General features: G+C 38.6%; 3 non-coding genes across 3 annotated transcripts; all 3 read right to left on the bottom strand.

The window, feature by feature from the left end:
- Window positions 1–500: 500 nt before the first annotated feature.
- On the bottom strand, window positions 501–607 carry LOC117280446 (small nucleolar RNA R71). The gene has a single exon (XR_004510980.1). It is a non-coding gene; the product is annotated as a small nucleolar RNA R71 (small nucleolar RNA).
- Window positions 608–2,665: 2,058 nt separating this feature from the next.
- On the bottom strand, window positions 2,666–2,772 carry LOC117280448 (small nucleolar RNA R71). Its single transcript, XR_004510982.1, has one exon. It is a non-coding gene; the product is annotated as a small nucleolar RNA R71 (small nucleolar RNA).
- A 2,056-nt stretch (window positions 2,773–4,828) lies between these two features.
- Window positions 4,829–4,935, bottom strand: LOC117280449 (small nucleolar RNA R71). The gene has a single exon (XR_004510983.1). It is a non-coding gene; the product is annotated as a small nucleolar RNA R71 (small nucleolar RNA).
- Between the last annotated feature and the right edge of the window lie 13,292 nt (window positions 4,936–18,227).

Below are 18,227 nucleotides of genomic sequence, written 5' to 3'. Positions count from 1 at the left end.
AAGATGCACGAGATGCTAAAGAAGAAACTATTAGAGATGCACATATTATCTACGAAGAAGAGAGGAGTCATAAAATTGCTCAAAATCAACCCATGGGTGAAGACCAGTTCGTAAATATAGCTCCCATACCTGGGAGACCACTTGGTGACTATGCTAGACCAGTCTACAATCAAGGATTATCAAGTGTGAGACAACCTCCAATTGCAGCTAACAATTTTGATTTGAAGCAAGGGTTGCTTCAAACCCTTCAGAATTGTTGTGTCTTTAGAGGGAAGCCAAACGAAGATCCAAACACACATCGAATGGACTTCGAGGAGATTATAAACACCTTTCAATACAATGGTGTGTCACAGAATGCCGTGTACTTGAGGGCATTCCCCTTCATACTCAAAGACGATGCAAAATAGTGGCTTCAAAGCTTACCCGCAGGTTCGAATAGAATATGGGAGGAGATGACCAGAAAATTTCTTGATAAATATTTCTCCTCAGCAAAAACATGCAAGTTTATAAGAAAAATCCATAACTTCTGCCAGAAAGATACTGAAACTGTTTTTGAAGCATGGGAGAGGTTTAAGGAGATTGTTCGAAAGTGTCAACATAGCGGAATTGAACTCTGGATGCAACTCCAGGACTTTTGGGATGGTTTGACACTAGCCTTGCATAGAACATTGAGCAATGCAGCTGGAGGCCCTTTGATGAAGAAAACTCCAGAGGAGATAGTTACAATTCTTGATGAGTTATCTGAAGGTGTTAATCAGTGGCCCTATGAGAGTGCTGAAAGAATAAGATCAACTAGTATTCACCAAGTTGATGCTAATACATCTGTGCAGGTACATCTTCATGCTATGGCTAAAGAAATAAGGAAGCTGACCTTGGCTACAATACAGAGTGAGCCTCACACAGCTTGTGATATATGTGGAAGAGGATACCTTACTCATGAGTGTCAAGCCTCAATTGAGAAAGTGAATGTTGTGGGAAACTACAATTTTAATGCAATGGGTCAGAGACACCCCGATTTTTCATGGAGTTCACCTGGGAGTACCGCGAATACATGGAGAGAGGCATGTGATATATGTGGAACAAACTACAATTTTATGATTTATTGCTCCATATCTATGAAGTAGTTCTCTTTAGGGTTTGATGGATTTGGTGTATTGATGATTGATTGTGGATTATAACTCTAGTTTTATGTATTGAAGCGTTTTTGGATGATTTAATTATTGCACATATACTCACTAGTTCATGTAATAGAGAGAGGCATAACTTGTGATATTTTTTTGCATTATATTCTTAGTTGAGTTCTTTAATTCTTCTTAGTAATCGAGAGAGGCTAGTTTAATCATTAACTAAACCTAGTTAGGAGGATAATCGAGAGAGGTTCTCCTAAAGACCAATCCACTACGCATTCTTGCATATCTTCACCTGCTTAAATTGGTTCATCTTGTGAGGTTAAAACTTAATCGAGAGAGGAGGTTTTGCTGAACGTTTGAACTAATAATTGACTGAATTCGAGAGACTCACTTAACCATTAGAAGTGAATTATCTAGAGTTAGATCCCAACAATTATCTTGCACGTATCCCATCAAAACCCTATCTTTTCCCATTGATAACCTTTTTTGCTTGTTCCTTGTTGCGATTGTCATTAGTCAATAGCTTTATACTCTTAGTTAATTTTAGTTATTAAACATATAAATCTCAATTGTTGATTCTCCTGGATAGCAATCAAGCTAGAAATTACAAAAATATTATTTAACTCCAATCCTAGTGGATACGATATTATACTATACTATCTTTGACTAGCGAGCATAATTTAAGTGTATGTTTTGAGCTCATCAAATTTTGGCATCGTTGATGGGGATTGGCAATCAATAGTGTTTGAAATAGTTTGTAGTGCTAATTCAGGAATTTTTATTTTTATTTTTATTTATTTTTCCCTTTTTACGCTTGGTGTTCGTTAACTGTGCGCAGGTTACAGGTGTAGATTGGTGCATGACTCGGTCGTCTGCGAAAGAAGTGCTACCATGTGGGCCTGAGATAGAAAAACAATTGCGACAGCTGATGAAGGAAAGAAAACTCACCGAGATGTTAGAAAAGGTTGGGCAATCCTTAACCAAAGAAGATATGGCTGGAAACGGTGATGGTAATGTAGATTTGGTTACGAGAGAAGCAGTCCAACGATGAGAACAAGATGCATGGGATGCTAAAGAAGCAACTATTAGAGATGCACATATTATCTACGAAGAAGAGAGGAGTCCTAGAATTGCTAAAAATCTTCGTAAATATAGCTCCCATGCCTGGGAGACCACTTGGTGACTATGCTAGACCGGTCTACAATCAAGGATTATCAAGTGTGAGACCACCTCCAATTGCAGCTAACAATTTTTATTTGAAGCAAAGGTTGCTTCAAACCCTTCAGAATTGTTGTGTCTTTAGAGGGAGGCCAAACGAAGATCCAAACATACATCTAATAGACTTCGAGGAGATTATAAACACCTTTCAATACAATGGTGTGTCACGGAATGCAGTGTACTTGAGGGCATTCCCCTTCATACTCAAAGACGATGCAAAACAGTGGCTTCAAAGCTTACCCGCATGTTCCATTAGAATATGGGAGGAGATAACCAGAAAATTTCTTAATAAATATTTCTCCTCAGCAAAATCGGGCAAGTTTAGAAGAGAAATCAATAACTTCTGCCAGAAAGATACTAAAACTGTTTTTGAAGCATTGGAGAGGTTTAAGGAGATTTTTTGAAAGTGTCAACATAGCGGAATTGAACTTTGGATGCAACTCCAGGACTTTTGGAATGGTTTGAGACTAGCCTTGCGTAGAACATTGAGCAATGCAGCTGGAGGCCCTTTGATGAAGAAGACTCCAGAGGAGATAGTTACAATTCTTGATGAGTTATCTGAAGATGCTAATCAGTGGCCCTATGAGAGTTCTGAAAGAATAAGATCAACTGGTGTTCACCAAGTTGATGCTAATACATCTGTGCAGGTATATCTTGATGTTATGGCTAAAGAAATAAGGAAGCTGACCTTGGCTACAATATAGAGTGAGCCTCACACAGCTTGTGATATATGTGGAAGAGGATACCTTACTCATGAGTGTCAAGCCTCAACTAAGAAAGTGAATGCTGTGGGAAACTTCAATTTTAATGCAATGGGTCAGAGACACCCCGGTTTTTCATGGAGTTCACCTGGGGGTACCGCGAATACATGGAGAGAGGCATGTGATATATGTGGAACAAACTACAATTTTATGATTTATTGCTCCATATCTATGAAGTAGTTCTCTTTAGGGTTTGATGGATTTGGTGTATTGATGATTGATTGTGGATTGTAACTCTAATTTTATGTATTGAAGCGTTTTTGGATGATTTAATTGTTGCACCTATACTCACTAGTTCATGTAATAGAGAGAGGCATAACTTGTAATATTTTTGCATTATATTCTTAGTTGAGTTCTTTAATTCTTCTTAGTAATCGAGAGAAGCTAGTTTAATCATTGACTAAACCTAGTTAGGAGGATAATCGAGAGAGGTTCTCCTAAAGACCAATCCACTACGCATTCTTGCATATCTTCACCTGCTTAAATTGGTTCATCTTGTGAGGTTAAGACTTAATCGAGAGAGGAGGTTTTGCTGAACGTTTGAACTAATAATTGAGTGAATTCGAGAGACTCACTTAACCATTAGAAGTGAATTATCTAGAGTTAGATCCCAACAATTATCTTGCACATATCCCATCAAAACCCTATCTTTTCCCATTAATAACCATTTTTGCTTGTTCCTTGTTGTGATTGTCATTAGTTAACAGCTTCAGACTCTTAGTTAATTTTAGTTATTAATCATATAAATCTCAATTGTTGATTCTCCTGGATAGGAATCAATCTAGAAACTACGAAAATATGGTTAAACTCCAATCCTAGTGGATACGATATTATACTATACTATCTTTGACTAGCAAGCATAATTTAAGTGTGTATTTCGAGCTCGTCAAATTTTGGCATCGTTTCCGGGGATTGGCAATTAATAGTGTTTGGAAAGGTTTGTAGTGCTAATTTAGGAATTTTTATTTTTATTTTTATTTATTTTGCCCGTTTTATGTTTGGTGTTCGTTGAAAGTGCGCACGTTACAGGTGTAGATTGGTGCATGACTCGGTCATCTATGAAAGAAGTGCTACCATGCGGGCCTGAGATAGAAAAACAACTGCGACATTTGAGGAAAGAAAGAAAACTCACCGAGACGTTAGAAAAGGTTGGGCAATCCTTAACCAAAGAAGATATGGCTGGAAACGGTGATGGTAATGTAGATTTGGTTACGAGAGAAGCAGTCCAACGATGAGAACAAGATGCACGAGATGCTAAAGAAGCAACTATTAGAGATGCACAGATTATCTACGAAGAAGAGAGGAGTCATAGAATTGCTAAAAATCTTCGTAAATATAGCTCCCATGCCTGGGAGACCACTTGGTGACTATGCTAGACCGGTCTACAATCAAGGATTATCAAGTGTGAGACCACCTCCAATTGCAGCTAACAATTTTTATTTGAAGCAAAGGTTGCTTCAAACCCTTCAGAATTGTTGTGTCTTTAGAGGGAGGCCAAACGAAGATCCAAACATACATCTAATGGACTTCGAGGAGATTATAAACACCTTTCAATACAATGGTGTGTCACGGAATGCAGTGTACTTGAGGGCATTCCCCTTCATACTCAAAGACGATGCAAAACAGTGGCTTCAAAGCTTACCCGCATGTTCCATTAGAATATGGGAGGAGATAACCAGAAAATTTCTTAATAAATATTTCTCCTCAGCAAAATCGGGCAAGTTTAGAAGAGAAATCAATAACTTCTGCCAGAAAGATACTAAAACTGTTTTTGAAGCATTGGAGAGGTTTAAGGAGATTTTTTGAAAGTGTCAACATAGCGGAATTGAACTCTGGATGCAACTCCAGGACTTTTGGAATGGTTTGACACTAGCCTTGCGTAGAACATTGAGCAATGCAGCTGGAGGCCCTTTGATGAAGAAGACTCCAGAGGAGATAGTTACAATTCCTTATGAGTTATCTGAAGATGCTAATCAGTGGCCCTATGAGAGTTCTGAAAGAATAAGATCAACTGGTGTTCACCAAGTTGATGCTAATACATCTGTGCAGGTATATCTTGATGTTATGGCTAAAGAAATAAGGAAGCTGACCTTGGCTACAATATAGAGTGAGCCTCACACAGCTTGTGATATATGTGGAAGAGGATACCTTACTCATGAGTGTCAAGCCTCAACTGAGAAAGTGAATGCTGTGGGAAACTTCAATTTTAATGCAATGGGTCAGAGGCACCCCGGTTTTTCATGGAGTTCACCTGGGGGTACCGCGAATACATGGAGAGAGGCATGTGATATATGTGGAACAAACTACAATTTTATGATTTATTGCTCCATATCTATAAAGTAGTTCTCTTTAGGGTTTGATGGATTTGGTGTATTGATGATTGATTGTGGATTGTAACTCTAATTTTATGTATTGAAGCGTTTTTGGATGATTTAATTTTTGCACCTATACTCACTAGTTCATGTAATAGAGAGAGGCATAACTTGTGATATTTTTGCATTATATTCTTAGTTGAGTTCTTTAATTCTTCTTAGTAATCGAGAGAGGCTAGTTTAATCATTGACTAAACTTAGTTAGGAGGATAATCGAGAGAGGTTCTCCTAAAGACCAATCCACTACGCATTCTTGCATATCTTCACCTGCTTAAATTGGTTCATCTTGTGAGGTTAAGACTTAATCGAGAGAGGAGGTTTTGCTGAACGTTTGAACTAATAATTGAGTGAATTCAAGAGACTCACTTAACCATTAGAAGTGAATTATCTAGAGTTAGATCCCAAAAATTATCTTGCACGTATCCCATCAAAACCCTATCTTTTCCCATTGATAACCATTATTGCTTGTTCCTTGTTGTGATTGTCATTAGTCAATAGCTTTAGACTCTTAGTTAATTTTAGTTATTAATCATATAAATCTCAATTGTTGATTCTCCTGGATAGCAATCAAGCTAGAAACTACGAAAATACTATTTAACTCCAATCCTAGTGGATACGATATTATACTATACTATCTTTGACTAGCGAGCATAAATTAAGTGTGTGTTTCGAGCTCGTCACACTGCGTCCAGGGGTCCAAAGTCCATTGTATTCTCTCTTCTTTACTGCTGGACCTATCTTCTTGAGGCCCAATCCCTGAGTCCAGTCATCTTTCCCTCAACTCCTTATTACATTATTACTGCCTCGTTAATTTAGTTTACTGCCTCTACTAGTTTAATGCTTAATTGTATTTGTTATGTCTTTATTGTTGTTTTACCTCTCATGTATATAACACTCATATATTAAAACACATGCTTTCTTCTTTCCTTTATGCTTTCGTATCATACGAACTTAGGCAAGCCTTAAACAATGTAGGGTTTTTCAAAAAAGTGAAATTAGCTAATAGTAGATCCTTAGTTCGCTAGTTGTAATCTGCTCGCTAATTAGTATGTTTTTTAACTCACCCTTCTTCTCTTTAAGGATTTTGAAATCCAGAACTTAGTGAAAAGCAGTTCTATTTCTAAAGGAAAAATTAGATTTTAACTTCATTTTCTCAAAAGAAAAATCAGAACTTCAGAAAATCGTTGCCTTTAAGGAATTTCCAGGAAATGACTCTTTCTTTGAAAATCCTTCGAATCTAAGATAAATTCTAGATATAATTTCTCACAAACATCCTTTTAGTATTATGTAGATAATAATCCCCCAAATCAAAGTGTTTTCATAACTCAATCTCTTTTATAAGCTTATAAAATCTTGACCACTTATGTGCCAATTTCAAAACTCTTTTAACATCTCTTATGAACCCTTTCATAAATTCATATCCCTTTAAGACTCTGCATTCTTTCTATCAATATCATCCTTAGGTATACAATAAGCAGCCTTCCTTATTATTAATCAAAGCTTTTTATAAATAACTGATTCCAAATTTAGTCTAAATTCTATGGAGCTACCTCAGGTAGATTTTAAGGGGTGCCTAACACCTTTCCCTTAGAAGAACAAGAACCCTTACCCATAATCTCACCAGTTAGAAGACCAATAAAGAACATGACTTAGTAATTAAATAGGTACCCTAGTATACCTTTAAATATTAGGTGGCGACTCTCTTTCATCAACAACAGTGAAACCACAAGTTGAATCCTTTTTTGACTAGTGCAAAATAAGGTGTAACAGGGAGCATATTTAAAGAAGAAATATAACAGATCCAAAGGCCGCAGAATTCTGGAAGAAGATGTCAACCAAAGAATACTTTGTGGACGAGAAAATGAAGAAAACCCTAGCACAAATATCAATCATGGATTTACTGATGAGTTTTGACAGTCATTAAGACGCCCTGATAAAAGTGTTAAGTGGGGTGAGCTTGCCGAGCAACACCACCAGTGAGGCACTGGAGGCAACCATTGGGAAAATGGTCGAAGAAAATATGATCTTTTCCGAAGAGAAGAGCTTCCTATCGAAGGCGTGGGTCACAACAAAGCTCTACATATCACTGTCAAATGTGGAGATAAGGTAGTGTCCCGAGTACTGTTGATGCGGGGTCAGGAGTTAATATATGCTCGCTCTCTACTCCATGAGAGTTGGGTATCCATCTAAGAGAGTTTAAGGAAAGTCATGTGAAAGTAAGGGCTTTTGACGGGTCGTAGAAGGATGTCATTAAAGAAATCTATTTGGCTCTGCATATTGGACCAGTTGAGTTTCCCATACTATTCCAAGTGATGGATATTCATCTTCACACAACTTACTGCTAAGAAGACCTTGGATACACAGAGCAGGGGCTGTCCCATCTACCTTACTCCAATGTATGAAGTTCGAATGGGGTTATCAAGAGATCATAGTCCACGGCAAATAGAGCCAATCAGCTTATCTGGAACATGTAGTCCCATTCATAGAAGGATCAGACGGGGTCGCTTTCCATGTAATTGAGATCATGCAAACCATCGAAATAGAAGAGACTGAGCAAAACCAATGAATGCAGTCGCTGTATAGATCAAAGATGACCATGAGGGAAATGATGAAGTACGGATACAGACCAGGAACCATGCTTGGAGCCTGATTAGATGCGATAACAGAGTCGATTGAGCCATATGGGCAGAAAGGAAGAGCCGGCATAGGGTATCAGCCTCCGACTAGGAAGACTTGTACCTGTAGCTCCGGTAAAAAGGCTTTTGTGCCAGAGCGTGTATTGGGTACGGGTCAGAGCTCGACACCAGAGGACAACATCGTCGATGGAATGGGAAGGTTGTTCGTGACCATTATCGAGGAATGCTGTGAAGGAATTGGTATCAAGACACCGACCATTCGGGATGCCGAACCAGGAGAGGACCTACAGAATTGGACTGCCAGTCCATCTTTGGTTCGCCAGGAGTCTTGGTAGTGTGGAATTTTAAAACTTTTAGAAAAAGAGCACACGGTCAATTGAGGCTTGAACCGTTTCTGTACTTATTTGTCATCTGCCTCTTTGAACGCTCAGACGTTCCTCTTTTTATAATAAAAAGAATTGCTTTCTTAAAATTATTGCAAATTTATTTATCGCTTCATTTATACTTAACTTTTCTTTTCAGTAATCAAAACGATAAAAACATGTGTTCCACGATTATGACATGTAACAAAACCCTCGAGCAAAGTGATCAAGATTATGAGGAATACGACGAGAGTATGATGCCAGATAGTCTCCCACAAGAGATCGAACAACAGGAAATCCAGAAAAAGCCTAACCTTGAAGAGACAGAAGTGATCAACCTGGGAAGCGAAGGAGACGTAAAAGAAACCTGAATCAGCATCCATCTCGAAGCAGTGCAGAAGGAAGAAGTGATCGAGCTCCGCTGACAATACATCAATGTGTTTGCATGGTCATATGATGACATGCCTAGGTTAAGCACCAATATCATTTCGCATCGATTGCCTACCGATCCCGCTAGACCACCAGTCAAACAAAAACCCAAAAGATTCAAGCCCGACTTGAGCTTAAGGATAAAAGAAGAAGTAACCAAGAAAATATAGGCGAATGTAGTAAGGGTCACCAACTATCCCACATGGTTGGCAAATATCGTCCCAGTCCCCAAGGACAGGAAGATTAGGTTATGTGTGGATTATCGAGATCTCAACAAAGCCAGCCTGAAGGACGATTTCCCTTTACCAAAAATTCATATCCACATCGATAACTGTGCGAAGCATGAATTGTAGTCATTCATGGATTGTTTCGTCGGGTACCACCAGATCCTGATGCACGAAGAAGATGCAGAAAAGACAATGTTCACTACACCTTTAGGATTTTACTGCTATAGAGTCATGTCGTTCGGTCTCAAAAATGCTGGTTCTACTTACATGAGGGCCATGACAACCCTCTTTCACGACATGATTCACAAAGAGATCGACGTATATGTGGATGATGTCATCATCAAGTCTCGAAAGAGTTCAAAACATTTGGACGACCTGAGGAAATTTTTCAAACATTTACGGAGGTATAGTTTGAAGTTGAATCCTGCAAAATGCGCATTCGAAGTCCTTGCTAGAAAATTGCTAGGTTTCATCATAAGCAGAAAAGGGATAGAACTGGATCCTTCTAAGATCAAAGCTATTCAAGAGTTGCCACTGGCCAAAAGCAAGAAGGATGTGATGAGTTTCCTGGGTAGATTGAATTACATCAACCATTTCATAGCCCAGTCTATAGTAATTTGTAAATCTATCTTCAAGCTGTTGAACACGAATGCTGCTACAAAATGGACAGAAGAGTGTCAGAAAGCCTTCAACAGAATTATGGAGTATGTCAAATCCACCAGTATTGGTTCCTCCCGAACCCGGGAAGCCACTGTTGTTGTATCTGTCAGTCTTGGATAATGTATTTGGATGTGTGTTGGTACAACACGATGAAACCAGAAGAAAGGAGCAGGCCATCTACTACTTAAGAAAGAAGTTCACACTGTGTGAGGCCAAATACACATTGATAGAGCGCACTTGTTGTGCTCTGACTTGGATCGCCCATAAATTGAGGCATTACATGTTAGCATACACCACGCATTTAATATCCTGGCTCGACCCGCTCAAGTATATCTTTCAGAAGTCGTGCCTACATGAAAGCTAGCTAAATGGTAGATTCTTCTCAGCGAATTTGACATTGTGTATATAATGCAGAATGCCATCAAAGGACAAGCCTTAGCTGACCACCTTATAGAGAAACTAGTGGACAAGGATTATGAGACGCTCACTACGTACTTTCCCGACGAGGAGGTGTTGTTCGCCGGAGAAGATATTGTAGAGTCATATCCTTGATGGAGGATGCTTTTCGACAGAGCAGAAAATTTCAAAGGAGTGGGAATTGGGGCAGTCCTAATTACGGAATTAGGACACCACTATCCAGCATCAGCAAAGATAAGGTTCCATTGCTCCAATAATATGGCCGAATACGAAGCTTGCATCCTCGGGATCAGGATGGCAGTTAACATAAACATCAAAGAGCTTTTGGTCATAGGGGATTCTGATTTATTGATACAACAAGTTTAAGGGGAATGGTCTACCAAGAATGTCGAGATTTATGCAAAAAATTCACAAAGATCGAGTTCAAGCACGTTCCCAGAATCCAGAACGAGTTTGCTGACGCTCTTGCAACCCTATCATCCAGATAAGAATTAAATCGACCCTATCAAGGTAGAAATTAGAGATCAACATGCATATTGTTTTCATGTAGACGAAGAGCCGGACGGTAAACCATAGTACCACGACATCAAAAGATTCCTCAAAATAAGAGAATACCCGGAGAATGCTACCAATAGTCAAAAGCGAGTGCTCAGGAGGTTGGCAAATCACTTTTTCCTTAACGGGGAAATCCTGTATAGGAGGACCCCCAGACTTGGGTCTATTGAGATGTGTAAATGCCACTGAAGCAACCAGATTGTTAGAAGAAATACATGCAGGAATGTGCGGACCCCACATGAACGGATTCACCTTAGCCAAGAAATTCTTAAGAGCTGGATACTTTTGGATGACCATGGAAAGTGATAGTATCCGCTATGTGCAGAAGTGTCACCAGTGCCAGATCCATGGGGATTTCATCCAGGTTACGCCTAATGAGTTGAATGTAATGGGTTCGCCTCGCCCGTTCGCCGCTTGGGGCATGGATGTGATTGGACCTATAGAGCCTGCCGCATCAAATGGGCATTGTTTCATCTTGGTAGCCATTGACTACTTCACCAAATGGATCGAAGCATCTACCTACATGGTCGTCACAAAGAAAGTAGTGGCAGATTTCATTCGTAACAACACTGTCTGCCGACTTGGGATACCTGAGTCAATCATCACTGACAACGCAGCTAATCTCAATAGTGATCTCATGAGAGAAATTTACGAGAAGTTTAGAATTGTCCACCACAAATCTATAGCCTACAGACCACAAATGAATAGAGCAGTTAAAGCAGCCAACAATAACAACAAAAGGATTCTGCGAAAGATAGTGGACAATCATAGGCAATGGCACGAGAAGTTATCCTTCGTCTTACTAGGTTATCGAACCACCATGAGGACATCCACTGGGGCAATGCCATACATGTTGGTATATGGCACCGAAGCTGTGTTACCCACAGAGGTTGAGATACCATCCTTGAGAGTCACCCAAGAAGCCAAGTTAGACAATGCAGAATGGATACGGGTCAGGTAGGAGGAACTCATGCTCATTGACGAGAAGAGAATGGATGCAGTATGCCATAGTCAGCTATATCAAAATAGGATGGCTAATGCATTTAACAAAAGGGTGAAATCTCACCAGTTTATACCGGGGCAGTTGGTTCTGAAGAAAATATTCCCCCAATAGGAAGAAGCCAATGGAAGCCATCCATCTTGTTAGGAGATTGATGGAGCAGTATAGGGAGAGAAAGAAGGACTTGCATATGGTGTTCATCGACTTAGAAAAAGCATACGATAAAGTTCCGAGGGAGGTTTTATGGAGATGTTTGGAGGCTAGAGGTGTACCTGTTACATATGTTAGGTTGATTAAGGACATGTATAATGGAGTGAAGACCCGAGTGAGGACGGTTGGTGGTGACTCGGACCATTTTCCGGTTATGATGGGGTTTTATCAGGGGTCGACACTCGGCCCCTTTTTATTTGCTCTAGTGATGGACGTACTGACACGCCATATCTAAGGGGAAGTGTCGTGGTGCATGCTATTTGTAGATGATACTGTATTGATTGACGAGACGCGATACGGTGTGAACACGCAATTAGAGGTATGGAGGTAGACCCTGAAATCTAAAGGTTTCAAGTTGTGCAGGACCAAGACAAAATGCTTGGAGTGTAAGTTCAGTGGCGAGACTCAAGGAGGGGAAGGGGAGGTGAGGCTGGACTCACAGGTCAGCCATAGGAGAGGAAGTTTTAAGTACCTTAGGTCTATTATTCAGAGGGATGGGGAGATTGATAAAGAAGTCACACATCTTATTGGGGCGGGATGGATGAAATGGAGACCCGCGTCCGGTGTTTTGTGTGACAAGAAGGTGCCACCGAAACTTAAGGGTAAGTTTTACAGAGTGGTGGTCAGACCTACGATGTTGTATGGGGCTGAGTGTTGTCCAGTCAAGATTGCTCATGTCTAGAAGATGAAGGTAGCAGATATGAGGATGTTGAGATGGATGTGCGGGCACACCAGGTTAGATAGGATCAGAAATGAGGTTATTCGCGACAAGGTGGGTGTGGCCCCTATTGAGGACAAGATGTGGGAAGCGCGACTTAGGTCATTTGGTCATGTGAGGAGGAGGAACACAGATGCCCCGGTGAAGAGGTGTGAGAGGTTGACATTGGAGGGCCTACAGAAAGGTAGAGGTAGGCCAAAGAAGAGGTGGGGAGAGGTAATTAGGCAAGACATGGCGCAACTTCAGCTGACCGAGGACATGACCCTGGATAGGAAGGTATGGAGGTCGAGAATTAGGGTAGTAGAGTAGGTAGTCTAGAGTGTTCATAATAGTAGTATTGGCACGCAGTCTCGCTTTCTGTTGGTAGTAGGTTTTTATGACTATCCGTTATTTTCTTTCATTGTTGATCACCTTACTATCTTGTTGTTTTTATTCTGCTTTTATATGGCTTTTTGGTACTGTCCCTTCTTGTCCATATTTTCATTAATGTGATGCTTATGCTTTCTTGAGCCGAGGGTCTATTGGAAATAATCTCTCTATACTCACAAGGTAGGGGTAAGGTATGCGTACACACTATCCTCCCCAGACCCTACGTTGTGGGATAATACTGGGTATGTTGTTGTTGTTGTTGGTAAATTAGCCTACTATTTCAAAATAATTCAAAATTAGTGTCACAAAGAAAATAAGATATTTAATAACTAATTAAGTAATTACAGTAATTAGTAGTGTATTTGATGATTATAATTTCTATTGCATTTTATTGAAATTATTTAAGTTTATTTAAATAAATTTTAGACTAAATAGGCTATAATTGCAATTCCACAATTAAAGGAGAAATGGCTATTTCTTAAATTAACATTAGCCCAATACCCAAGGCCAAATCGAAATCTGACCTAGTCCAACCCCCTCCTCTACTCCACCTTGGCAATCCATGCTACCTTACCCGATCCAATTAAATCGTGCCACGTCATCTCTTCATCATATTCACATAAGAAGCATATTTAATTTGAACCGTCCGCCCATTTGATCAACGACCGACATTTTACCTCCTATTTTTCTTTAATTTTAAACACATCTTCAGGTTCAATCTTAACTGTCAAAACCCGGAGATCCAACGGTCCATATATTTCATTATTTTAAAACTTCAAAGCATGAATTATCAGAGCCGTTTAACTAAAGATCCAACGACCCAGGTTACTCCCACCCGTTTAAACCTAGAGACGACCCAATCCCTACCCAAACCCTAAATCATTTTATCTTTGACTCGGCCGCCCCTCTTTCCCCTTCCTCTCTCTATTCTCTCAACTCCCACAGGCAAATCAATCACAAACCTTGCATAAATTCGTGTAAGGTCATGAATAAACTAGTAAATCATCCATATTGCCCCCTGTGACCGCGAATACTACTGTTTCCTCTTTCATTGATAAGATTCAAAATTCCCCAAATCCGAAAACCCTAGCATACAAATGAAACATCAAATCTCCAGATTTCTCTTGCGCTATGTTAAATCGGAGCATGCATGGAGCTTCTTTAGAGTTTCATCATAAAGATTCTGTACCCAGAGGTCAAATGCAGTGACCTCTGGGTTTCGGAGCTTTGTTAGATAAGTTTGCCTTCAACAGTCAACCTCCCTCTTCCCAGGTAAAATCCCTATTGATTTCCCTATGTTGTTCACTGATTTTACTCGATTTTGCTCGCATTATCAACTCTTCGTCACTCTTCACTATTGTTTTGAATCTGTTGAAACCTAAGGCATTGAATGTCACTATAAAAGGAAGCCTTCAATGCTCTTACCAAACAACCTAACTACAGAAGTATCATTAAGTACACCTAAAGTTCTAAGTAGCAAAATCAAAAGCTAGGGTCTTAACTGAGTTTTGATTTCTTCTTTCCGGTTCTGAGTTTACACTGATTGGGGTTTATGTTTTGATTCCAAATGGCTAAGAGAATTCTTGTTTGGTTTACTTCTCAAAGGAAGATCAGTGAGCCTTGGCCCTTCCTCTCTTTCAATCATTTAATTAAAATCATGCCTATTCTGTTATTTTTTGTTAATCAACTCTGCTTATGATTTGTTATAATTGGTTGTCTCTACCTTGATGTGTTTGTCATTAGTTTATGATAGATTATCAAGCTTTGGAGTTATATGTTTCTTTAACAACCTGAAAACAAGACCATGTACTAGTCGACTACTCTTGTAATCTTAATGAATGTGTCTTTGAGTTGAATAGTCTATATGTTGTTGAGTTTCTGTAACTAACCAAGAATTTTAAATGATCCTATGTATTTATTTTTACTTTAGACCTCGCTGATGTTCTACCATGGCCCTTATGTATGCTATACTGATTTGCATGCGTGTTATTTACGTTTGAAATGGTTCACCTGATAAACTAAACTAAAATGGATATGAACCTTTAATGATGGAAACTAGACTGTCATCTTAGTTTTGGTACATCAGCTTATGTCATTTGAATTAATTTCTTCCTTCTAATGTGCTTCTTTGATTCTGTAGTACTTGAATGATCAATGTAAATGGTCTCTCTCCATTTTCATAACTGTTTGATTCCATGTGTGAGTCTCACTATATAAACAATGCCCTACGGTAATTAAGCTAGGTTCTACTGTTCTCTGCAGTTAATATTGCAAGTATTCTATCTGCTATTGTTAACTTAGATTAAATTATGTTGAGATTGTCTTCAAGATCCAGATTAAAAGATAGAGTTAGGTTAGGAGTTATAGTATTTGAATTGTTTATATTAAGCTAAACTTTATTATGTCTAGGCAAATACACTTAACCTGTATAACAAATTCATGCCTCCTTAATGGAAAACTTTCATTGTCCTGAACTTCTATAAATGATACTGTCTGATTCCTTGATGTTTGGTACTCAACCATGTTGGATATGTTGTAATCCTATAAGAATGTACCATATCTGTGTTTGAATGCTATGTTTGGGATTTCATGCACTCATCTTGTTCCTAAACAAACTCTGCTTACCCTTCATGTCATGCATGTGCCTTCATTATCACTGAACCTTACTAAGCTTGCATAAGTTAACTATGATTGACCTGTGAACTTAAGGGAAACTACTGATGTTATTTGCCTTGCCTAATTATAGTAATATGCCTCAACTCCTAATGAAGTTGGTATGAGCATGAGATTAAGAGCTTTTAGAAGAAAGTAACCATGTAATTTGCTTAGGATGAAATTGACCTGTTAATTTGCATAAGCATCACTTCTAATGCACTTTAGAGATTCCAAATAAAGTTGTAAACTTAGGCATCTAATAGAAGTTAAGGCCTGGTCTATGGATAAACTCTTGATTAATTTAAATATAGGCTGTTAAGATGATGTGATCATGACCAGAGACTTCTGTAAGCTTGAACTCTGTATCTTTCCTACTCTTTAAGTCACATGACTCAGTTGTTTGGGTTTCTAAAGTGATCTGCTGGAGTTCTTTTCCTCTGTGTGCACTTGTGATTGGTTTCTTTGAACATACATGAACATGATTGAAAATACTCACAATATATCATATGCTTATGTTTGGATTATGGCTACAAGGATGTGATTTGTTGTCTTATAATCATGATGATGTTTTGTATAGTTGCTATAAGAAATGTACATATCCCTGTGTTATTGTTACCGTTGTATTGAAATTTACAATAAGTGCCTTATTGGCACCTAAACCTATAGGGAGGAGTAAATGTGAGTGTTTAAGGGTATTTAGGAGTAAAGTTTAGTCTGTGGTTAGGATACTCTCCCTGACACAAGCACTGCTCGAGGTCCCTAAGACCCTTGTGAACTTTGAAGTGCTAGGGATCCATAGGGTGTCTAGGCCATGAATGAAATTTTACCTTAAGCCCTTAATTATTGACATTTGCTAATCTTTTTAGGGTTAGTGTTAAATGAAAGAAAAGGCTTCACTGTAGATTTCTTTACTCTGTTTCACTTTACATTAGTTTTATTTGCATTCCTAATTACTAATTCTTGTTACATCCCTGTCTTGGGCTTTACATTGATATTATTTGTGTGTAAGTGTTATATTGGACCATATATGTAATGTCTTTCTTTTTCTTTTCACACATGTGACCGAACTGGGCCTGCCCAGTTCCTAAGAACTCAGGCCCAAGTTCTAGCTTGAATCTAGAGTTGTTGAAGCTTTTGCCCCTTGTTCGCTGTCCGCTGGGCCTAACTTCCTTCAGGCCCAAAACTATGAGTCCATTCCCTCCCTTTATCGCTTTATATGATCTGCTGTTATTCCTATGTATATGACACTGATGATATTTGAGTGAATGTTTTCTTTTATCTCTTTGAGTTACTTTAACAACCCAGGCAAGCTTAAACCATAGGTAAGAAATAAAAGAAGTACTATCTCTCAGTAGTTAAATAGTCTTAATTCGTTATTTCCATCATCTAGTTTTTCACTCTCCATACTAACCATTTTTCATGAGTTTTTCCTAAGCTCAAAACAGATTTGGAAAAGTCGACAACTCTCTTTATTTAGAAGCTAGAATTGAGCAAACGATTTCAAAGTCTGGTTTTCTACAAATCAAACAAACAAAGCTGCAATCAAAGATTCTTAAACGGTTTTCTTCTAAATTTAAGCCTAAGATATGAAATCAGTATCCAAGGTATATCTGAACCTATTTCTTCAATGGCCTTTATTTTTACACAAATAGTCATCTTATTTCAAAGTCAAATATTTTATACTTAACCAAATTTGATAAAGTTAGCAAGTATAAGTATGGTAAAAACATTTCCAAAACCTTTTCAATTACATAGACATCTAAAAGGGCATTATTTTGTAAAACCTACACTCTCTTTTCAAAGTATATATATACTACTTCCCTTTTAAAATGATAAGTTTAAGAACATGACATAAGGTAAACCATACACTTTTAAGCACTGACTAAGTAAGATATAGACATTTAATTCCCCGAACCTAGTCTAAGTCCTATGGAGCTACCTCAGGTAGATTCTAGGGAGTGCCTAACACCTTTCCCTTAGAAGAAAAAGAACCCTTACCCAAATCTCACCAGTTAGCAGACTATTAGGATAATTATTTAACAATTGAATAGGTACCCTCGTATACCTTTAATTATTAGGTGGCGACTCTCTTTTATCATCAACAGGGAAACCACTAGTTGAATCTTGTTTTGACTTGTGCAAAATAGGGTGCCACAACATGGTGACTCTGTCGGGGATTACTCTTAGGTTCTGACCTTAGCAGACTTAGACTAGACCTGGAATTTAGGAATATTTGTTTATATGCTGCTTTAACTGTGCTTAATTTGCAAATATATGCTTACTTATGCATATTTGTTCGACACGTACTTATCTGCCTGCTTTAATGTTATTACTAACATCCCACTATATGTTACCGCTTTATATATACAGTCATCACACTATTTCTTATCGAGTCTTGGCTGTACACTATCACACAAAATGGCACACGAGGGTTGTCTTTTACACCCCTCCAAACCTTCTTTAAAAAAATTCTTTAGTTTCAGAGAATGGCTTTGTCAGGTCAACTGA

Source organism: Nicotiana tomentosiformis, chromosome 8 (genome assembly GCF_000390325.3).
Source record: "Nicotiana tomentosiformis chromosome 8, ASM39032v3, whole genome shotgun sequence".
Classification (NCBI taxonomy): Eukaryota; Viridiplantae; Streptophyta; class Magnoliopsida; order Solanales; family Solanaceae; genus Nicotiana; species Nicotiana tomentosiformis.
Note: the sequence above shows the minus strand (reverse complement) of the source record. Positions and strands in the feature narration are given on the sequence as shown.